General features: G+C 46.1%; 1 protein-coding gene across 3 annotated transcripts in view; it reads left to right on the plus strand.

Annotated features, from left to right (window-relative positions):
* Tenm4 (teneurin transmembrane protein 4) overlaps positions 1-24,255 on the plus strand; it is a 775,468-nt gene that overhangs the window by 473,050 nt on the left and 278,163 nt on the right. The window lies entirely within an intron of this gene.

Consider the following 24,255-nt stretch of genomic DNA (forward strand, 5'->3'; position numbering starts at 1 on the left):
GGTTTTGAACATTCCCTGCCCAAGAGTCCCAGGCAGCTGCTGAATCTGAATGTAGACAGAGCTGCTGGGTCTCAGCACGATCTGCCCAGGGTATCCTCTTTTTCTCCGCTGCCCCCTGCTGAACCCTTCTCCTAGGAGGTTTAGCCCCTGAGATGGTGCTATTACACTTGCCCCAAGATGATTGCCCTATTTTGTGCTCAGCAGAGGCCAGGACATTTCTCCATAAGGATGTGCTGCAGTGGGCACAGGGGGGTAAGGAGTGTACGAAGTAACTCGGGATCACCATAATGACCCCAAGAAGAAAAAAAATGGGACTTTTCCCATGAATACCCCTGGAGGTTGTGTTGATTTGGCAGATGTTTATTTATAAGTTCCAGTATGGGCTGGAAAGAGCACATACTGCCCTTCCACAGGACCAGAGTTCATTTCTCAAAACCCATGTTAGGCAGCTCACAACTGCCTAGGACTCCCATCCAAGGGTATCCAACGCCTCTGGCCACCGAGGGCACCTGCACACATGTGCTCATATTTGCATACTGACATTCACATAAAATCTAGTAAATGCCTGTATGGAACTGAATTTCAGGTCAGATGCTGGAAACAGAGGCTGAGATAGAGAAGCATGAGGCAGGGTCAGTGGGCCCTGGAACCAGACAGCTCCACATACAAACAAAGCTCTATTGCAAGTATCACTGCCTCACCAAGCTTGTTTCTTCATGCATAAAAGCAGGCAGTGTGGCACCCAGGTTAGGATGGGCACCGTGACCTGGTCTTGGACAGAGAAAAGGTTTAATAGATGTTAACGCTTGCCCATCACCTGCCACCTCCTTTAGAGGACATACAGAGAGGCTCTGTGAAGGTTCCCAGCACACTGTGGAGCACTCAACACGCTGGAAGAAATACCAGAGGCCCTCTTTTCTCTCAGGAATAGACGAAACAGCTGAAGGCGATAAAAGAGGATGGAGCCTAGCTTGCTGGTGACAGAGTGAGTGAGAGGAAGCCTCCACATTGCCGAAGAAAACTAGGAAAACTAAAGCGACTGTAGGAGATGCTGCCTGGGTGAAAAAAAAATGGGTCTGGTTGGCCAGGCACTGAAATGAGGACTATTCTGGGCAGAGGGAAAACATGGACATAGAACCCTGGTTAGGAGCTGGGGGTGCTGCTCTAACATCTTTAAACCTAGGAACCTGGGCACAAAACAGACATCCGCCTAGAAGGATGTAGAAGGTCTCTTGATAGGAGCTGAGTAGAGTACAGACATAGAAGCCCTGTGTTCTCTATGACCAAAACCTGCCTGCCCCCGGGGCCCATATCCTTTGTGCTCCCTCGGGATCAGAGCATCTTTAAAGAGGACAGAAACAGGAACCCTGGACCAGGAGTGAAGAGACCTGAGTTCCAAATAGCCAGTGTGGTGCACTGGCTATTTGTCCTGAGCAAATCACCGTTCCACTTCAGGTAGGCTATCTTGCCAGTGATGGAGCAGTTTCTAAAGTACTTGGATTTTATGAATGTCATGTGGTAGTGATCATGCCCCTGCCAATCATCATCGTGAGCCTAATGGAAAAAGAAATATGTATACTATATGTATATCTGTGTGTAGTAATATATAATTATATGTAAGATAAATAGGTAATGTTCTTTGTTATTAAGCCTTGCAGATGGGAAAAAAAAAAAGCCACAAGAGATGAAAGTCCTTAATCTCTCCCCCTTGCTAATAACTGACCTGGTGCAATGGCTTTGTTGCATGTTCTGAGGCGGGCTGAGACGGTATTATGTTGTTGATGTGAAGGGACAACAGGAGGCCTTTGGCCTACAGCTGTCTGCTCAGTTCTACTCTGGATCCCCAGGGGCCTTGACACACTATGGATTTCTTCCCTGGGGATTGCTCTGAAATGCCTCTCTAAACATCATTAGTAAATGTGTCCTCTGCCTGAAGGGAGAGGCTGGGTCTTGCTTGGCTGCTGTTCTGGGGTAAAGTTCACGAAAGCCCATGGCTGAGCCCTGCCTGCGGTCTTCCTGTACCCCGAAGCCCCATGAGGGAGTGTCTTCTGTGCACGAGAGGACCCTCTAGTACTCGCAAATGACAATAAGCAGGCTCTATTGCATTGTGGTAAATGTTTATAAGGTTTTATTTGATTATTTATAAGGGAAAAGGTGAATAGATTTTAATGAAATGATCTTTATTATTTTTTGCTAATCATAACAGTAAGGTTGCTTGTTAACATTCCGCCAATCCACAAAGGTAAAAGATGACATTCTCATGCAATCCTTATTGAAGAAACAACCACTCTTAGCAGTGTGGTCTGTGGTCTTACAAATACTCTATTTGGTGTTAAACTAATAAATGAATGAATAAGCCAGTGAGGAAGCAACAGGAGCTGCAGAACCAGATCTCTATTCTGCCATGTTAGGCAAGTTGCTCTATCTGTGAGGTAGGGACAACCAGCCATGGTTGTGATCATTTAAAAATGACAAAGCTGGAAAACTTCAGCAACTCTCATCCCACCCTCTGCCTCAGCAGAGTCTGTAGAGGCCACCCTATTCAGATGAAATGCTAAGACCCTGAAGGGCTTGCTCACCTAGAGACCTCCTTCAGAGTGTATTTTAAATGGCAAAGGACATCCCTCTGGCTCCCAAAAAGTTATAGTGCAGAAGTTTCCCACCACTTTCCAGCAATTTCCAGAGGTGGTGGGAGGGAGCTGACCCCTTCCAACCAAGCCTTCACAGGAATCAGACCAACTCTAGCTATCCAGCTATCTCTGCCAGCAGCTGTGTCAACTCCAGCCAGGACTGGGACCCGGATCTTCTTCGAGGCCTCAGATCCCCCTGCCCCCCCATACACACACAGTTCCTTGTCCCCATGGAAAAGAAAAGAGGGCAAGTCATTCTTTCTGTCATCACAATCCTAATCCTCCCCCAGGGCGTGCGTCCAGAAGTCACTGGTGTATATACAGAAAGATTTCACCAAAATATCAACCCGTCACAGTCTAGGAGCTCAGGAAGTAGTTTGGATTAAGTAGATGCTTGTCCTAACCCCATAGAAACGTCTCAAAATAAACAGTGTTTCATGAATTGTGCTAATCTAAATTCTGAAGCCAAGGGGTTTTGGAAACTTGGGGATAGGGTTTAAGAGGGTCAGAGGATAAAGAGCTCTGAGAATGCCGGGGGCAACTTCTCAAAGCCTAAGGGAGGTGGAGGACAGAGAATATGCATCTAATGGGCACCTTCTGCATGTATGCCTTTCCTTTATGTGCATTACCCTCTCTGACCTTCAATTTATCTGCGTTTCACTGTTGGGGAAACTGAGGTCCATAGAGGGACAGCCCCACTAGAAGGCAAAGACTCTAAACCAAAGCGTACGTCCCTCCAGGGTCTAAACCAAAGCGTACCCTCCAGGGTTCCTCTTTCTTTTGTTCATTCCTTTGTTTTTTTTCTAACACCGTATTCTGATATTTCTGTCTCCTTAGTACAGTTGACGATAAAAGGAATTCCACCAAAGCTAGGCTGTTTTTTTGTTTTGTTTTGTTTTAAAGAATTCCAGGTTGATGGATTACTGTTTCTAACCTCACAAAACTTTATGAGGTAGCCAGTACGGGGAAGCCGCTGTATCTTAGGGAATCTTTGACTCTTATCTATCCAATGACCTGTTCCAGTCTTGTTGAAGAAATGGGAGTTCAGAGAGGTTAACAACTCCCTCCAACTCACACAGTTTCTAAGTGATAGGGTCAGATTTGAACTCCAGGCTTTTAGAATACCCTAACATGGAATCTTTTGGCGTATTTTTTGATGACTCCAAGAATTTCATAGATGAATCAGACCAGATATTTTCGACATGAAATTTTGTTGCAGCATCCCAAAACAAAGACCTTGATGTGTCCTTGGCTCTCTCCAACTTGCACCCCCAGCTCCAGCACCTTCCTGCCTGACCTTGGAAAAATGCTTGGCTGGTCAGCATCAAGGTTGTTTTAGGCATTTTCATTGACTTGCTTGGGTCTTAAGCATTTAGGATTATTTTGTTTTGACCTCCAATCCAGTGGAGAAGTGTTTATTTTTCTTTCTAAATGGGAAACACTGATATGTGTGCAAGCTCCTTCCAAAAACTGTTTTCTTAAAACAAAGCAAAACAAAACAAAACAAAAATCCAACTTAACTTAGAACCTATGCAGATTTCCCAGGGGGGTCTGCCCAGGTCCTTTTAAGTCAACTTGTAAAATCAGAAGACAATGTGATGCCTGTTTCTAACAACAGAGGCAAGTCCCTGACCATATTTTCTTCTTCTTTCACCATGAATTTCATGGAAACTGCTTCTATGGGTCCAGGCCAGCACAGGATTTGTGTCTGCATGCTTAGCAGGTTCCCAGGGTAAAGGAAAGTAGGGTATGTAAAGTTTTCCTTCCTTGCATCAAAAGACCATTGTTGGTAAATAATTTCTTGTGGCACCAGCTATATGGGGAAGTCAGCTCCTTACTCCTGCCCACAGGACAAATTGAGTTCTTCCTTTCTTCATTCATGCCTGATGACATTTTAAATGTTTGTGGATGTTTTTCAGAGAGATGAGGGTGTTCTAAGCAGAGAGGCCCTGTAAAATAAATGAATCCTTAGAACCAGATGACTTTCGGATTCCAATGCCTTCAGATTTCACAAAGAGAATCGAGGACATCTTGTGAATTCTTCTTGTAGCTCATCCAGTAATCAAACACATCACCATTTCCATAGTCAAATATAAAATGTTCTACCAAGTGGGGATTAAAAAAGGACTCTAAGCCTCATGTCAGTTCAAGACAGGGTTTACAACCAAACAAGTGTTTTCATTTGGTTGGTTTAGTTTGGTTTGATTTGGTTTTGTTGAGACATCAACTTGCTCTTTAGCCTTGACTGGCCTTGAACTTGTGATCCTCCTACCCTAGGCTTCAAAGTGCTGAGATTACAGGCATGCCCTCCCTACTATACCCATGTTCTTGCCCAGCTCCGAAGTTTTTTTTAATGTATGTGTATATGTGTTATGGGGGGGGGGGCACAAAGAAGACCTCAGGGGCTATCCTCAGGAATGCTGTCTACTTTCTTTGAGACAGAGTCTTTCTTTGACCTAAAACTCAACATTTGAGCTTGGCTGGTTGGGTAGTGAGCACTAGGTATCCTCCTGTCTCCACCTCCCTGACACTGGGGTTTTAAGTATATGTCACCACAACTAGCATCTTATGTGGGTGCTGGAGATCAAACTTGGGTCCTTTGCTTGTGAGGCAAGCACTCTGCTGACAGAGTTATCTCTCCAGCCCCAAATAAGTTTTGATCTCTATCTTTGGAGCAGACTCCACTTCTGCCTGTGTCTGATTTCCTGGTCCAACTCCAAGTTCTTGGAGACCAGCTTTGGCTATGCATGGCTCTTATACTGACCACCACAGTGCCTGGCACCTAACTTCACAGCCAATTAGAAAACTCAGTTGATGTCCTCTTTCACACTTCCCAGCAGGATCCCTTCCCCATGATGTACAACCACCCTAGAAACGGTGCACTGAACCACACGTAGCATAGCAATGCAGATTTATAGAGATGAGAGATTGACTCAGGTGCAGAGTCAGGATTCGAAGCCTGGTCCTGGCTCCCATGCCCTTTGCCCCTTGCCAGATACTCCCTTAACCAAGCCAGTGCTCACCTGTGCCTCCCACCAGGGGAGGCCATTATGCCCCCTAATTGGGGGCAGTGGAAACACCATCACCAGGGTCACTTTTATTTTATGTCGTTTACAAAGCCCTTTTTCATGTGTTACCTCAGGCAAACTCTGGTGACTCTAATTTAATTGCCATGTTGGCTTTCTAGGAGGTAAGGCTTCTTCTTGACCTTACAAAATAAACAGGTCGCATCTGAATTAATATAACCCAGTGTCCTGGGAGAACCAAGGCCCTCTAATTAGTCACTGGCATGACCAGACTGCAGACTCTGCCATTCCTTTTCCACTCATTTTCCCAAATATCATTGTATTACAAAGCATAGAAATAACGTGTTCGGTGGTGGCTTGACTGGATCTCGAGACCCCGAGGCCACCCCCTCGAGGAGACAGGTTAGCAGTGTGTCCTGGCTTTTTCCATCTGGAAACAGTCCACTTTGTCTTCCTGTTGAAATGTTAGAGGCTGGCTCTGCAGAATCCTCATGGACAGCAGACCACATCTGAAAGCATCTCCCGACACCTGGGGGCCCAGGTTGTCGAAGAGGCGCCTGGAAGGATGCCAAAAAGAGCCGGGCGAGACTAGTATAAGTAACATTGGTGCAGCCTTCTCTCTCCCCAAACTGGCTCACATGCAGCAGCTTTGCCCTTGGATCCACAGAGCTTTGAGAAGAGCTGAACTTGAGGTTCAGCGAGCATTGTGTGTGGAGGAAATGTGTGCAGAGAGGTGGCTTTGGGCCCATTTAGCACTGGCTCATGCAATGGTCAGTCCAGCCTGTGAATCCCACTGCTGTCAGTGAAGCCCACGGTCCAATTATAGGCCTCAGCTGGAGAAGCTGCTGAGTGCGGGAGCTCGTGTGGAATTCCCCTAACGAGGAGGCTGCAAGAAGGATGCCCAGCTCACCCATCCAGCCTGCCTCTGACCTTCTGTGTCGCTTTGCAAGAATCTTATCCTTTGAGTCTGGGCAGTGAGAGAACTGAATTCAGTCACAGGGACCCAGTAGCGTGCCTACCTACAGTGTTATTTATATCCCTTTAAACTGCCTCCTTCCCCAAACTTTTTTGACTTAACTGAATTGACTTGTTTTAAGAGGAAATTGTGTATTGCCGCTGCAATTCCCTTGCCATATGGCAAGTGTATGATTGGCCATAAATAGAAGCTAACTGTAAAAATAAACAAAATAAAAGCAGGTTATCATGTGAGCGCATGCCTGCTCAAGGCTGAGGAGCAGAGATTTGCCACTCTTTGTTAAACAGGGACTTTGGCAAGTGTCAGATGTTAAAAACACACCCATACCAAGCTGAGATTTCCTCCATCACCTCACACAAAGGATTGGAAAAAGGAAGCTCTCCCCATGGGAGAGCTACTTAATGGTTGTTCTCACCAGACACTGTGAAGATCATCCATAGGGAACAGTTTTTTCTAGAACACTGTCTAGGCTTTTAACACCATCCCTCACAGCCTGCCCACCTTGAGAATAAATGGCCCTGGGTGCTCCCAGCACCCGTTCTTCTTCTTCCTAAGTGTGGTCTTTGCAGGCCATCTGTTCCCACCCTCCCCCCTGTCTCTGGCCCTTCGCCCCTGTCATCAGGTCTAAGCTGGGTGCTTTGAGCTCAGCTGGATCCCCCATTACTGCTTAATGGCTCCCAGTATGGACCAGGAAACCATGTGGCTTCCTCTGAAATGCCATTATTTATGTAGGTGTTTGAGATTTAACAACTAAAAAACACACTCTCCCTTTGCTTTGACCAGAAATGGCACAAGGTGGAACCACAGTAAGGAAAGATGAATTAGAAAAATACACAGGTCCCTGCAGTGCTGTGTAGCCATGGGCAATTTATTCATCTTCTCTGGGTCTCAGTTTCTTCCTTTGTCAAAAGGAGATTCCTTTTGATAAGGCTTTCATAGAAAACAAGGCGTTAACTACATTATAGGTGCCTATATATTTTAGCTTACTTATTTCCCTTCCGGAACACAAAAATTTGGGGCCAAATACCCTAGGAAATAAAAAGGCAGATTCCTTTTCTCCTACCATTCCGGGCTTGGAAAAGCCACAGCAATTAAGAGTTTTGCCTGGGAGTCCCTAGCTGGGATCCCCTCCTCTTCCTAGAGACGTCCAGAGATATCAGGTGGGGGGTGGAGGGAGGCAGCCCAAGGCAGCAGCTAAGCAAACAGAGCATGGGGTCCTAGACACAGAGCCCTGGCTGATGTCCTAGCCAGAGTTCCTGCTTTGCACCTGGGCCCCACCATCTCAGGGCCCAGCATTGAGGAAACCATGATGGGTTTTCCTTCTGGTCCATGCACCACACACCAGAGTCGAAAGGAGAGGAAAGTGACTGGTGATTCATTTATGCCTCTTCCCTCTCTCCTGGCGGATCGTATTTCTATAAATAACTCAGGAAAGCTGTGGCACTAGCTTATGATAATAATATATATAATTATACTTCCAGAAACTTCTCTTTCAGTACCCTAGTGGAAGTTCTCAGGGATACACACCTAATGAGCACTAGTTTCCCCGTCTCCACTACCTGTGTGACCCCACTGAGCTCTCCTGTCTCAACCTGACCATCTGGCAAAAGCGGATGAAGACAGCAGCCTGGGGCTGTTTCAAAGACTAACTAGGGTAAAGTGTGTCCCATGCCCACTGGTCTCGCCCTAGTCTCTGCTCTTATGTAAAAAATAGAGGACTTTCTCAGGGTGATGAGGTTATTGGATCCATACTGGTTATGATTGTATATCCACTGTCATCCTGAAAAGTAGAAATGGAAGGTGAGATGCCACCTACTAACAAAATCTGCTCCCTTCAGGCACAATGCTTCCTGCTATGCATTCTTTCCCTGAACCATTGCAATAGCATCCTCTCTGGTTTCCTGCCTCCCATTCATCCTTCCCTTCAACATCCTTGACAGGAGCCAGGATAATGCCTCCAAAGCACGTATCTTAGTAGTTCAGGGCCTCACTCTCACTGTGAAAGGGCAGACCCTTCTTCTGGCTGCTCACCTCTTGTTGCTTACCTGTTTCTTGAAGGACAGAGAGGACTGATAGAAGACAGAGAGGGACAGGACAGGGTCTGCAGCTGATATCTAGCACTGCTGAGAACAAAGGCTTCTTCTATACACTCATTTTAGAGTGAGGCCAAGGGAGGGTCTGATTTGACTAATATGGAGGTGGGGGACGCTTGTTCGCCCTTCAGAACCAATTTAATTGAGCAAATTATGATTAAGGACCAACTAACTATGTGCTAAGGCCCATGGAGACCCAAAAGTAGTCAACGCATCCCTCAGCCTCTGGAGGACGGACTCACCTTAACGTTCAAACATTCATACTTCGCGTATCAGTTGCTTATGTGCAGCTGGATGCACCGAGCCTCAGGCTGGGATCCAGAAGTGTTTCCTTAGGAATTTCTTCCTGGTGTATGCCATGTGGTGTCCTTTGCTAGAATGTGAGCTTCAATCAGACTGCATGCCTGTCCTCTGTGAGAAGCTAAGGTCACTGATGTCCACAGGGGCTCTCGAGGAGACTCGGGGCTCTTTTTCTGTGGAGACAAAGCTAGTGTAGCTTTGCAGCCCACATCCACCCTGCCCTCTGCCTTCTCTCAGGGAAGCTGTTGAGCAAGCTCCATTTTCCTGGGGTTGAGGGAGAGATGCTGTAAGTAAGCAGTGTCATCTGAAGGCAGGGGTGCTGCTCTGTGCCCTGCTGATGTCGGAGCTCACAGAGTGAGGGTGATGCTCCAGAAACCAAACAGGGCATGATGTCACCTCTGGGTTATATAGCAGGAAAGTAGATCCCATTACCCAGAGTTACAGTGTGATCCATCATTATGTTAGTTGTGATTAGCAAGGGATTGGACCTCAGACTTTCCATTTTTCTCTCATGAATAAAATGGGATAATAGTATTCCACAGTGTTTGGCTTTAATGTGAAGTATTAGCAAAGTACCTCGTTGGTAGAAAGTCTTAATAGGAAATTTCTGTTCTTTCATTACCCTTGTTCCTAATGACCTGGATTGAGCTTTGGAAAGGTAATAACTTGCCAAAGATCACACAGATAGCAGGTGGCATGTTGCATCCCAGGTGTGCCTTGGCCTTCCAACACAACCCCTTCTTGCCCCATCTGGTGCTTTCTTTAGCCATCTAATAGCCATTGTTCCCTTTCTTGACATCCTCAGGAAGCTGCGGGGTCTAGGGGAAACCCAAAGCAGATCAGAGATTTCCTTTCTGGCCCTCCTGCTTTGAGGGCAAAGCTGCATGTGCATTTCAGCAGTCACCCAGGCCTCTGCTTAGAAGCTTGTTGAATGGAAGTTGCTGAGTTGCACTCCAGTGCTTTCTGCTCTAAGACACCCCTGTTGGGCCCCTGTGTGGGTGACAAGATGATGCATGAGGTCTGGCTGAGCCGCTTATTTGTCTGAACTGGTGATAGCCTTTATCCTGAGGTTAGTTAAAGGCAAGGGGGCAGTGGCCCCTTAAGGCCTTAACAATGGGCAGGCTTCTAAGGTCAGCAAATCACTCAGTGGCCTGGTCCAGAGTCACTCAACCCATGGGAGGCCTGTGCCCCTTCTCTTCCCACCTGCCCTGCACACCAGCCAGAGGTGCTCCCTGCCCAGCAGGAGAAGCCCTGGGATAATGCACAGGCAGCATCAAAGAGCTCTGTGGTGACAAAGGATGAGAAGGGGACCCGAGACAGAGGGGACAGTGACCAGTGACGAATAAGTACCCATCCTGCCTGGGGCCTACACCTCACCAGCCAGACAAGAGTCCAGCTGCTCCTTTCACTGCCAATTCCAGTTCAGCCTCCTCTCCTGGAAGTTACAGCCCACCAGAATTCACCCCTTTCCCTCCTTCTTGAACTTCACAGCTCCTTCCCTGAACCCCTACTCCAGTGATGTGCACTATCGGCCTTTACTACCTGCTTCAGATAAGGCAGTCCTTCGAAATTCCCTATATTCACTTCTGAATGTAATCCTATTTGCATTTTGATTGGCTTTTATCAAAGCAGGAAAACCACTGGAACCCTTTGAACTGGGAGGGGAAGGGGGATTTAAACCCAGCCTTCTTCTCAGTCCAGACTTTGCCTTGACATGTTCATTCATTCATTCATTCATCCATCCATTCTACAAAGATGCTGGTATACCTAGAAGATGACAGATGGAGAGCTAGTCTCCAGAGTACAGACTTGAGTAGGACAAGGATTCTGCCCTCAGAATCCCGAGCACCAACATGCAACCTTGGTAAGGGGTCAGAAAAGCACACCCACCCCTTATCCTGATACTATGTACAATTCTTAGGCTCTTATGTCTAGTTAAAAGGAAACTTAAGAAAGCGAAAATACCCATTGACTGTGGCATCTGGCTGGAGACCATGGCATCAAGGGAGGAGCCGTGTAGGGAAGTAATTCCAGCAGGAACCAGTGACCAACCATGCTCCACGATGAGGCCATCTGGGTGCAATGCCATAAGAAACACAGGAACTGGGGCTCAGTAGTAGAGTGCTTCCCTGGCATACGCAAGGCCCTGATATCTATCTCAGAAATGCAAGAGAAAAGAACAGAATAAGAAAAGAAAAAGAAATGAAAGAACAAACAGAAGAAGAAATGCAGCCTGTCACGCCACACACGAGGCATGCTCCCTAAGGGTGCTTCACCTGAGCATGGGAAACAGCCCCATCAACAGAGCTGCACAGTCAGTGGAACAAGTGGCCTGGGCTTTCCAGAAAGTCATTGTCATGAAAAATAGGAACTTCGGGTGTTTGGGTGAGCAAACTGCACCTGTAGATTAAAAAGATTGCAACCAAATCTCACTTATATTTTTATCAGAGCCTGACTTTTTTTTAAGCTGTAAGAAAGAAGTTGGTGAGGGGGACTTCTAGATGTGGTACTTGTGAAGGTAATATTGTACAGCAGTTGTCTGTTTGCTCGGCTATGCTGTGATGCTGTGGCTGTGAGGGCATCCTGATTCTAGACTGTGTGCTGGTATAGAATGCACTGAAGTCTGCAACTTGCTTTCAAAACCTACATATAAATATAAATAGAGTTACTGCAGCATCACAACATATTAGCCATGACAGCTTCAGGTGAAAAATACAGGGATGTTTTGCTGCTATTTCAACTTTCCACTAGGGTTGAGATTTTTCAGAATAACACTAGGAAATTGTGATTGAACTGGAGAGACAGGAGTTCTGGAAAGGGGTTCTTGGAATGGGTGAGCTGGACCATTTTTGTAGAGAGCACCCACCCTTCTGGACACAGAAACTCTCTGAAGCTTTACAGGGGATCTGCAGCTGGACAGTCATGATGAAACAGGTCTTGCTGGGCATGGAGGGGACTCAGTGAGGTGTTTAAAGATAGTAATGGGAACCACATTGGCAGGGGTGTTAGGAGCCCCACCCCAGGAACAGTCCTTATATGCCGAGGCAGGACAACTGGAATGAATTATGTACATTCATACTTGTTAAACTGCCTTGGCACCAGAAGTGATCCTCGTAACCCAAGCTTTACAGCAGCGCAGCCACAGTTAAAGCTGGGTCAGCCTGGTTCCTGCACCCTCTTTATGACTCTGGCATAAAACAATTCAATACAAGCAGAAACATGCAAAACCTCCAGACTGCAAAGGCCAGCTTTCCTTTGTAAAGTTTGTTAAGGGGGTAGCACTTGGGAAATCTTTTCTGTCTCCTTCTGCTTTTCGAGCCCTTGGCCAGGCCCCCAAGCCTCCTGCCCCAACCCACATCCCACCTCAAACCCAGACCACAATCCAATCAGACACAGAAGCTTGTTGCATTCTGTGGTTGGAGGGTCTGCTGGGCCAGGGAGTCCTGTTTCTGAGTCAGATTCCTACAGCTGTGTGGCCTTTGACAAGTTGGCTCCTCTCTCCGGGCTTTAGACTCTTGGTTATTTATAGACAGTATTTATTACAGGGTTGACCAGCCCATACAGGTGTGTGGTTATTGAGTGCCCAGAGCACTCAATATTGACTTACTGACTATCAGAGTGTGTCAGAAACAGAGAGATGGACAAAGCAGTTGTCCCAAATTTCTTGGTTTTATCTGAAAGATAGTCAAAATACAATTCTGTTTCAAATTACATTTATTGTGTGTGTGTGTGTGTGTGTGTGTGTGCGTGTGCTTCTGTGCGAGCACACATGCATATCACAGCACACATGTGGAGGTCAGAGAACAACCTGTGGGAATCAGATCTCGCCTTCCACCATGTGGGTCCTAAGGATCAAACCCAGATCATCAGGCTTGGCCATGAGCACCTTTACCCACTGAGCTATCTCACTGGCCCTCAAAGCACAATTTTTAATAGAAAATAAGTCATATAGAAAAATCACAGGAAAAGAATTTGATTTTACTCTTTTATTAAGAGATTTTGGCTGAAAATCAGGAGAAGGCTTTGAAGCATGGTAGGCCTAGATTCAAACCCAGCCCTACAACTAACTGACAGAGTGGCCCAGACAGATCAGAAAGCCTTTCTGAGCCTCAGTAGCTTCATCTATGTAACAGAATATAATGTCGACCCGGTGGAGGCAGGTAAAGACCACTTTGTGAGAAACTCTTAGCCCCAGCAAATACATGGCATTTGATGAACAGAGTCAGTTAGTTCCGAATGATAGCCAGACCTGTCTCTCAAGAATTGTTCTTGGGCAATAGGACTGATAGCACAGGAAAGCCAGCTGACATAAAAAGCTCTGCCCTGAAGCCCCCCAAATGCATGATGAAAACGCACTGTGATTTCTGCCCTTTTGAAGCTGTCTTAGCAGCTCTTCAAGCTCTAAGGGGGCTAAAGGGCTGGGAGGACACCCAGGAGAAGAAACTTTCCTTCCTCACACCAAAACAAAGCTTTTGCTTCCCACAGGGTGTGAGGCAGCCCATTCTCTGGAGCCTTTTTTTCTAGTCAGGCTCCTGCTAAGCAAGGAAGTTTTCAGTGCCCTGGAGTCAGGTACCTGGTCCTTTCCACCTAGTAATGACTGATACCTACGTGTTTTTGAGGCAGATTTGGTATTTCCATCAGAGGTACCCCAACCTTAGCCATTTCATCCCAGGACGTTCCCACTGCAGGCCCGGCTCTGTCTTTCACTAGCCAGGAGCCACTACTGGAAAGTCATTGGGCCTACCGGACCTTCCATTACCTTAACACTAAAGGGAAATAAAAGCCACCTGCTCTGCTGGCCTCTCTAGCCTGCTGTGTGACAGTATGAGTGCTTTCAAGGACATGTGTGGGAGGTGGCTCCCACCAACATGCATGGCAGCAAAATGTGTTCCTCTGACACATGCACACCTTTATTTAGCAGGTGGTAGCCCCAGACCGTGTATGTAAACAAACACATTCTTAACAAAATACTTGGTAAATTGAGTTTAGTAAACAGAAGCTTTTTCAATAAGTGCAGGAGACAAGAGGCATATCTACTTGCCATCTCTTGGTCTTTACTTATTCTGATCTGAGTATCTAGATTGTTTTGTTTTTTGTCTGAAACAGGGCCTCATGTAGTCCAGACTGGCCTCAAACTTGCTATGTAGCAGATGGTGGTATTGAACTTCTGATCTTCCCTGCCAACACCTCCAGACTGCTGGGATTACAGGTGTTTACAACCATTCCCAGTTCATATGGGGGTGTGGATCAAACCCAGGGCTTCATGCATGCATACTAAGCAAGTACTTTGCCGACTGAGAAACATCCTCAGCCTTTTGAGCATCTATAGTCATGATTAAAATTTTGGCATTAACGTAGTACCTGGGTCACTAAGACCTTCCAACGGGCTATACTATTACCAGATATATAGGTACAGTTCCCTACTAGGGAGGAAAAATAGTTTTTCAAGATGCCTTGACAATTGTCATGCTGCAGACAGATGAGAATTTATGACCAGCAATTAAATGATGTCAATTTGCTGAGTCTGAATTTCTCCTGAGGAAGTTCTATGTAAAGAGGAGAGGTGACGGTAGGAAGGGACTGACTTGTTTCCTTTCCATTTTCAAGGGGGGCGGGGGGGGAGTCCAGCATTTCCATTTCAATTTCCTCACTGCTAGGAATAGGAGTCCCTGCTTATGCCTAATGCAGGCCTCACCCCCGACACCAGGGTGTCCTTTTCCCTCTTTATCTTCCTGCTTTCAAGAGACAGGATGCTGCTCAGAATATGGCTCAAGCTTCACAGCATACCTCCTCAAGGACTGGAAAATTGCCTAGAAACTGGAGTACAAAATCACTGCCTTCCTTCAGGGCCTCCTGAGCCAGCTTAAGGGCTGCTGCGTGTCTGCAGACTGAGGCCAGCTGGGTGCTTGTCATCTGAAAAGTGTGCATTAAGGATCCCTACCTAAGTCATCTTGTTTGACACTAGCACTGCTACAGTTTCTGGATCAGGAAGAGAGAATCTAAAAGACCCTTCCAGGACCTTGCAGCAGGTTCTGAAGGGAGCATTTCATCAGTTGAAAGATCAGCTTCCCATTAGGAAGCCACAAATCTTCCAGGGATTCCCTTGCAAGACACGTGGTATTTTCAGTGCTGGCTCTGGAACCAACCAGAATGGCTTCAGTTCACCTTTTCCCCATGAATGCCTCCAGAGCTCTAGACACTTGATCTCCCTTCCTGAGCCTTATCTTTGTCTTTTGCACCATAAGGATAATAATAATTATGTGGGGAGAGAAGAGAGTCACTGGCAGGAAGAATTGGGTGGCATTTGGAAAAGATGACCAGGGGCCTGGTATCTACAAAGCACTGGGTGATTCAGTTCTTTGGCCAGTTGCCTGAGGACCCGGCTGCCTCGAATTGCTACAGGCTTGCACTTATAAACCACTAAGGGCTGCAAGAGGGAGTATGCACATCTGCCCTTACACTCAAGCAATACAGCTGGTGGCTTAGTCCAACAGTATCTGATGTAGCTAATTGCATAGTTCTTCCCATTTAAAAGACCTCAAATATCCCACTGGTCAAAGTATGGGAAGAAAATAACGACTTCATAGAGCGTGATAGAGATCCAGTGAAGTCTGTGTATAAAAGCATCAAGCACAGTACCCGGCACACAGTAGGAGATCAGAAAATGTTGAAGTTTACCGAAAAAGAAGCCTGGATTAAGACAAGCCAGGAATGCAGTCTGGGTTCTGTCAGAGGCAGCTCCTGCCCACTTCAGGGACAGCTTTGTAAGGTGAGAATGAGTCAGGGCAGCCTGGGGAGAGAGCCTGCTCAGCATTGCAGGACACCTAGAGGTGGGCTCTGAAAGCCAAGCAGCCCACGTTCCCATGTCTGCCCACCTAGCACCTGCTTCTAGAGGGCTCCCAGCTGGCACCCTGCCAGGGCTTGCCTCCCCACCTCACAGTGCTGGGACCAGGCTGACTCCAAGTCACACCTGAACATCCAGACCTGCACAGAACAACCTTTCTCTGTTTTAGTATTCCTCCTGCTCTCCCCTTAGACAACCTAGCAGCCAAGCGCTGTGGGAGGCCCTAGGCCATGGTGTGAGGCCCATGTACCCTCATGCCCATTTTTGTCCTTCAAGACAACCTAGCCCCTTTCGCATGTTCCCATGAGCACTTTCGTTTAGGGCACTGACTCCTTTCAGTATCTAGTCTCAGTTAATTTTCATAGTGACTCTGGAATAGCAGCTCAGCTTGTTTCCATAGGTAAGACACCTGAAAAGCTCAGAAACCATGCTGTTTGCCCAAAGCCAGGCAGCTAACAGAAGACAGGCCTCCCAGGTCAGGTGCCTGCTCTTGTCTACACCACCCACTGTGGCTCCAGCAGAGAGCTACAGGACCACTGCGGAGGCGTGGCACACAGATTGGCTACTGCCAATGCAGGATGTTTGTTCCTTCTAGTTGACAAAGTGAAGCAATTTGTCAGGCTCTTTGGGAAAGTCTCTTGGGCAAAGGGGCTGGGGCGAAAACAGCTCTTGGCTTTGACAGAGCAGGGCTGGAGGGTGCTATTTATGGTAGTCCTAAAACCAGAGACAGAAGCAAAAGCAGCTGTGGAGATTGGAGTAAGTGCTTGGTTTGTCAGAAAGATAATCTCCCCACACCTGTGCTCTGGAAACACAATCCAGGGCTCCAAGATGCACTTTCATCTGTCACTAGTGTGTCCCCAGGGTGACCTGCCCAAGCATATCCAAAGTCAGTGGGGCTCAGGTTACAGGCCCATTCTCAGGGTCCTTGAGTCCCAACAATGCCTGCCTGTCCTTTGGAACTGCCATCTCCCAGGAGGAATGTTAATGGGATAGAGCCTTGGAGAAGGGGTCACTAAGACTGATTTCAGGCTGAGCCCACAGTCCAGTCAGCCACTTGAATGGGCCCACCTGGGAAGGTCTGCTATTCTTCTACAGGGTCATTTAAACCGGCCCCAGGAAGAGGGGCCACTCTGCTCTTCCTGACCAAAGCATGACTCCTGTAGTAGGGGAGAATCCTATTTAACTCACCCTATTTACCTCTTGACGTAGCTTACAGTTAACTTAAAAATAGTTTCAAAAACAGAAGCACTAAAAGCATCTTGGATCCCGTAACAGGCAGTAGGTAAAAGAACATTACTTTCTGTCCATATGATGAAGTAGCTGTCAAAATCATGGAGGTTTTGTTTTGTTGGGCTTGTTTGTTTTTTCAGTGCTGGGTATTGAGTTCAGGGCCTTATGCATGCTAGGCAAGTGTTCTACCACTGAGCTACCTCCTCAGCACCAAAAACCATGTTTTAAATAGTAAAAGCATAAGAAACCCCTAAAGAAACTGTATAAAAATGATGTATTGAATATGAACCTAATTTACTAAGTTTATGCTTACATATGTGTTATATATATATATACATATATATATATATATGTATGTATACACAGATAGAGACAGTCACCCGTGGCTATTACTGGGTACTATGGCTGTGACAGGTTTTTGTTTTATTTCTTTGTACTTTCTGCTTTATACATGTTCTAGTAAAAAGCATGCAACGTTAGGGTCAAAAGAAAATTAATTTCTTACACCAGTAATTTATTTCCCTTCTACAACTGACAGCCTGGTGCCTGCCCTCCATGAGATGGTGGCCTAGCAGGGTGTAAAAATGTACAAGCAGATAACAAAATGCCAAGTTTTATAACAGCAGCGGCAGCGATTAGGCACACAGGTTCCTTAAGAGCTACAGACTGTTCCGGATTCTTTATGTTTGTTTACATTTAAACCTGACCTCTCCAGGAGGTGGGTAGCTGTTAACCCATTTTACTAACAGTTGATACAAGCTGCTGTGGGAACCTAGAGAACAGAGAAATTCATTCTCCCCATGGGGTCAGGAAGGCTGGAGTCCCCCCCACCAACTGCCCCCACACAGGGTTAAATGTTGAGTACACCAAGCAGACCAAACTGAGCAAGAAAAAGGTATAGGGAATGTGTGCCCAGGGTGAAAGAGCAGGCATAGTTGTGAAGTGTCACCCTCCTTCTGCCTCACTGAGACTGGAAAGGCCACAGGGCACCTTCTAAAACAGATAGTAGTTATGCTGTAAAGTTTGCATGTCATTCTCTCACAACAGTGATTGCAAATGCTTCTCTCTGACAATAGTGAGCCATTGGGGGCTCAGGCACAGGCAGCTTCAGTTCAGAGAGAGCCTCCTGGCTTCTTAGATACATGAACAGCTCAGTCTTTGGGGAAACAGAAGCATTCCTCAAGAGTTTGAGTGCTGCCTAGAAACTCTTCCCTGTTTCCCTCACCCTTATCTACTGGGAGAAAGCTGCAGCCATGTGGAATCCAATCTGGAACAGGAGATGGATGTGCACAGAAATGTGCTCACCGCCCACACTATGTAAACTGCATTTATTATACAAGTCAGGCCCCGCAAACCTGGCAGAATGCCAGAAAGCCAGGGCAACCCTCCATGGTTCTGTTGTCCATGCCTACCAGATGATGTGCTTGACACAGAGTTGTACTTACAACAAAAGGTACAGTCAGAATGAAGTAGGCACTTGCTCATCAGAGCTCCCTTCCTCTCTCTTGGTTCTATTCAGGTATCTTTTTCAAAGAAGTAATATGAATAGTGAGTTTTTACTGGTACATTTGTTTTCAAGTTGGGTGGGTTTTGTTTCTTTTTAAAGTATTACAATGAAACAGTTCAGTCTGGGAACCACTGAGCCTATCCCTGCTGATCTGTGCTCAGTGCCAGATTCCAGAAGGGATCCAAAGATGAGTCAGACACAGACCAAGGACTTCAAGACAGATGATGGAGAGTAGAAATCAGAGGTAGTAAAAGAATAAAGAGAAGCATTTGGAAAAGGCTGGGTGTTGTTGAAAGACGCTGTGCAAAAAGGACCCAGCAATTCTGCACTGTTTACAACTTTTAGGTGAGTCCAAGATTATTTCAAAATAAATAAATATATGCTAAAACCTAGAGGGAAAAGTCAGAAAATCAGAGACCAGAATATAGAAAATTGTAGCCTGGGATGATCATTTAAAACAGTTTTGGGTACAGTCTGAATATCGGGCTGAAGCATTCACACTTTAGAGATAGTGAGCAGCCATGGAAATTGTTTGATTAAAGGTAAAACAGTCCAGTTCCCTATTAGAAAGCTCATCCAGTCATCTTGAGTGGCTAACTACAGATGAACTGAGTCTGCAAGTGGTTGAAACAAAGCTGCTGGGAGAGGGTATTTTTTAAATGCACCTCCTGGAGAACGAGTCCCACACAGTGTTTATGTGTGCTACTTGGACTGGGGAGTCCATGGACCAGTAAATTTGGAGAAAGCTAAGATCAAAAAGATCGCTTGATGCCTGATCTCAGAGAGATGGACTGTCACTAGGTAGGGGAGAGAATATGCAGTGCTTCCCCAACATTTGTAGAGGAGAAGGTCATGTGTGCTCTTGTGTATACATAGGTACACATGTGTACACATGGGTATACATGCCTGTGATTAACCTCAGGTGTCATTCAAGAACTTTCTATTTTGTTTTCTTTTGAAACAGGGTCTCTTAGAAGGAACTGGGGCTTGCCAATTAGGCTAGGTAGGTTAGGTAGATATCTAGCTCCACAGATCTACCTGTCTCTGCCTCCCCAGCTCTGGGATCATAAGTGCACACCACCATACATACCTTTTTATATATATGCTGAAGATGGAACTCGGGCTCTCATGCTTACACAGCAGGCACTGAACTACCTCCTCAGCCCCTCCAAACATTTTTGACCATGAGACCCTCCTAGGAACTCCTCCTAGGACTTGTGAACCCTCCTAGGAACTCCTCCTAGGACTTGCTGGCACTGAGAGGAAGAACATTTGTAGCAAAGTCACTCCTGTGTTCGGCAAACCTAAAGTTAGTGGATCCCTGTTCCAGGTGGCAGGGAGGGTAGTGCCCATCTGACCCCTTCTTTCTTCTTCTGATTTCTGAACCCCCGGATTCATCCATGCCTGGGGTCACTGTCCTTCCCCATGCACAAAGCACTTTTTAGGTTTGTGGCCAACAAGGAAACAATGACATCAGTGGTGCCTGGGCCATGTTTCCAGTTCAGTTTTAAAAAATCACAACAATGAAACCTAATTCCCAAAGAAGGGAAGTATTTTTGAAGGATTCTTTAAATGTCATTTTCTAATTGAGTAGGTTTCTTAATTAACCTCTCTTTTACATTTGAATGAAAGTATAGAGTAGTTTCCAGTCCTCTTCTTCCCCTTTTTTCTGAATTCGACCTCGATTTTGACCTGTAGGCTATAATTAGTTAGTTAAGGTGGCCTTTCCTCTTACTCAGCCACCTGCTTGCTTTAACATACTCCCTGTGGTAGGCAGGAGCAGAGTGGCTATTGAAAATGCTGAAGTTATTGGGCACTTTCATTTCAGACCATTAAATCTTCAGGTCTTGTCACATTTACTGGCCTCTACCAGTTGTTTAACCTTAGCAATTAGTAAATCTCTCTGAGCATTGCTGTTCTGATCTGAGAAAGAGAGAGAGAGAGAGAGAGAGAGAGAGAGAGAGAGAGGCAATTCCTTCTTCCCCAGGCTAGTGCACAATAATGCTAGGCACATAGAGTATGATACCAAGTAGTCTTTAAGACATGCTCTCTTTCCAGTGATTAGTATTGCACTCCACACTGCAGTTCCTCCAACCTGCATGTCAAGTGCACACAGGTACATACACACAGCTGCTATTAGCCTAATACCGATATTAATTATGAAGCTAATTGCACCCTTTAAGATTTTTATTTATTCTCTCTTTTGCCTTCCTTTCAATAAAAATACTTAACTTGGCAATAATACTACGCTGTAAACAACCCTGTGAGGTAGCTATTATTGCTCCCATTTTATAAATAAGGAGAACATGGCTCGGAGTGAAGCCATATTAAAATTCAAATCCCTCTGGTCCTAAGACCGTGCTCTTTATTGGCACCAGGTATGATAAGATCCGCTCTCAGTGATCCAGTTAATCAACAGTTATGGGCGTGTGCTGGGCGCCAGACGTTAAGACACATTCCATCCCTCCAGGAACTCACCTTCTAGTTGAAGGAGATGAACTACGTGCATGAAACTTTCAAGGCAGCCCCGTAACACCTCATTTATCCCTCACTGGGGAATGAGCTGTTAGGTTAAGTGAATTTTACAGATGGAATCACAGAACTTTAACCCAGAAGAGCCTCAGTGATCTCATCATACAGTCCCATCATCTAAAGGGAACAGATGGTGTCTCCCAGGGCACTGGGTGACTGGCTCAAGGCAGGTCTGCCAACAATTGTACAACCCAGACTAGAATCTAGCTCCTTTGACTCCCTGCCTAGGATTTTTTAAATATAATAACCTTTTCTTGAAGTATTTATTTCTTTGGAATTCGTGTCAAATGGATGATTCCCATCTAAAACGTTTCTGCATGCCTTATATCTTCGTAGCCGTCTGTGTTTGAGCACTGTGCCAGAGCATTGTGACCCCTCTGAACCTTCTGTAGAATGTGATGGACTTTGTTTCGTATCCTTAGCCTAGTTAGCTTCTTTTTACCCCAGCTCCTTAGCTCATGTCCAATCCTCAGAATCATTTTCTGGTTTGGTGTTGTGAGTTGTTGTCGTCGTCGTCCCCCACCCCACCCCCTACTTGTATACAGTTGAACAAAGCATGGTAACTATGTAGACATTTGTTACTTTATTTCTCCAAGTCTTTTGCCTCACCTGTGAAGTAGGCAGACTATGACAACCATCTCAGAAAGAGTTTGGGGGTGGGGGAAAGGTGCCTAGAACTTCATGGGTATCTAATTCCCCTTTTACCTTCCTGCTTTCTAAGTGTTCAAGAAACTCTTCAAAGTTAGGCACTTCCTCGCTCACAAATTGCCCAGAAGTAATGAAGTAGAACTAAAATAAGCGTGGGCTATGAAACACAATCCCCTCTGCCTAATAAATCAAAAGTGCCTCTACCACCCCCACCCCAAAAAAATCCACATATAGTATATCTAGTTTCTTCCTCCCAGGAGGATAAAGAAGGCTTTCATACAAAGCATAATTCATATCATCTCCAGATCTTGGGCCATAGCACCTCATGAAAACTATTAACACATCTCCCACCGCCTACTTTATGAACTCATATAAAAGCAGATCAGGTGGGCATGCTCAGGGTAATGGCTGGATCCCTGGAGTATGTGAAATTTGACCTCATGTGAAGTGACTGGGAGTCACCCTGGGAAGCAGTCAAGCTTCTCTGGGATGTGCCCAAGCCCTCCTACTGCACTGTAGACTCAGAGCTGCAACTTGAGCCAAGAAAGAGGCCTTCCAGGTCCTCTAGCTTGACCCCTAAACACTAAAGATATGGAGGCCTAGGGAGGCAAGGCCCCAAACCAGAGTCTGGGACAGGGCCTAGGTGACTTGTGATTTCCTAGGAATCCTATACTCATCACACTCACCACAAGGAGGGGCAGAACTGAGGTCTTTGGGAGGGATCATGTTGGTGCTTTTATTTTAAGGTTTGGGTTCCTTTTTAAAAGGAATCTGTGAATGAACAGAGCCTAGCTGGTTACCACAGAGCTGGATGGTTACCACAGCAGGGTCTTTGTGTCAAGTCTCCCCCAGCAGCATCCCACTCCCTTTTCCAGAACTTCATGTCTACCAGCAGGGCCCATCCCAAGGAGCCACCTTTCTTCACCTTTCTGGGGCTCCCTTTCCTGGCAGATGACCGTCAATTTTCATTCTCAGCACTATCTCACAGAGACAGAAGAAAGGTCTAATCCTTTCTGTGCCCTGTGCTGCTTTGTCTCCTTCCCTTTTCCTCTGAAAGTATTTTAAACTCCGGTCTACAGTTGGCAGACAGAAATAACCAGAGGTAAGGCCCTGAGCTCTTCCAAGCATAGCCTGGGCAAAAGGAGCTCACATGTATGCATCACCTGTCAGAACAACATACCTGTCCTCTAGCAAAGAGCTAGGTGCTCCTATTCTGTTCTAAGAGTGCCCCTGGCACCGCAGAATCCAGCTAGGGCTGTCACCCTCTGTACCTCCTTTGCTCTCCCTCCCCCAGCAGCCTCCCTGGTCTCCATCACGCCTCCGAGACCTAAACTGAACAAATCCTCAGCCGTGCTCTGGATGTTGCAAAATCTCATTGGCATTTAGCAGGGTTGGGTGTTTGGAGAGTATTTTTATGTCTTGCCTGAGGCCTGAATAAAAGTTACAAGCAGCATAGAAGACCAGTGAAGAAAGAAAATGTGGGCAGCCAACCTTGTAACCTCAGCTAATCTTTAATTATGCCTTAATTGAGGAATTATGAAGTAGATATAGGAAGAGGAATAATAATACATTGAGTTTATGCAGCGTGTTCATTTCCCAAACCTGTATTATAATAGTCGCTGCCATTTACAAAGCCAGGTGCCAGGGAATGTGTGATGTTCTTTATAGTATTCTTTTCTTTCTCTCCTTCCCCTCTGAAGGCGGTATGATCCTCTTCCTATGAACAAGGAAAACTTGTTCATAGGAGAAACACTGGGCAGCCTCTACCCCAGAGAGGCAGGAAGGGAGGTGGGGAGGCGGTGTCCTGCCACTGGGGCCTAAGTTGTCACTGCTCTTGTCCCTCCAGGATACCTCCCTCTCTCCTTTGGAATCTCTCAGAGGCAAACATATTGAGACCCAAGCCCAACAACTCTTCAAAGCACATGTTACCACCTCCTTTTGTACAGACGAGGAAATAGCTGTAGTGTTTCTGGACTTAGCTTGGTCAACCAGTGCCCCAGGGAGTCAAGTTGGATATAGACAGTGTTTATTCTGAGACTTTCTCAGAACATTTCCAGGATCCTTCTTACCTTTCTGCCTCCCACTCATGTTCTTATGGAGCTGTTCTTCCACTAGAGAGCAAGTAAAAGTCAGCACATCAGCAGACCCATTGGTTTGTCGCTGCCAGGCCTAGACTGATGTGCCTCACACTCTCAAGCTGAACTGGCCTGGGATCTCCCAGGACTGTTACCTCCACACCACAACACAGGGAAATGTTTCTATCTGCCTGCTTGCTTTTCAGCTTGTTCATTTCATTTTGAAAGATTAGGGTTTTTAAAATATTTTATTTTTTATTGTATGTGTATGAGTGTTTTGTCTACATGTATGTAAGTGCATCATGTGCATGCAATGGCCATAAAGGCCAGAAGACAGTGTCAGAGCCCCTAAAACTGGAGTTATGAATGGTCATTAGCCATCATGTGGGTGGTA

Source organism: Nannospalax galili, unplaced genomic scaffold, assembly GCF_000622305.1.
Source record: "Nannospalax galili isolate Female #2095 unplaced genomic scaffold, S.galili_v1.0 scaffold278, whole genome shotgun sequence".
Taxonomy (NCBI): Eukaryota; Metazoa; Chordata; class Mammalia; order Rodentia; family Spalacidae; genus Nannospalax; species Nannospalax galili.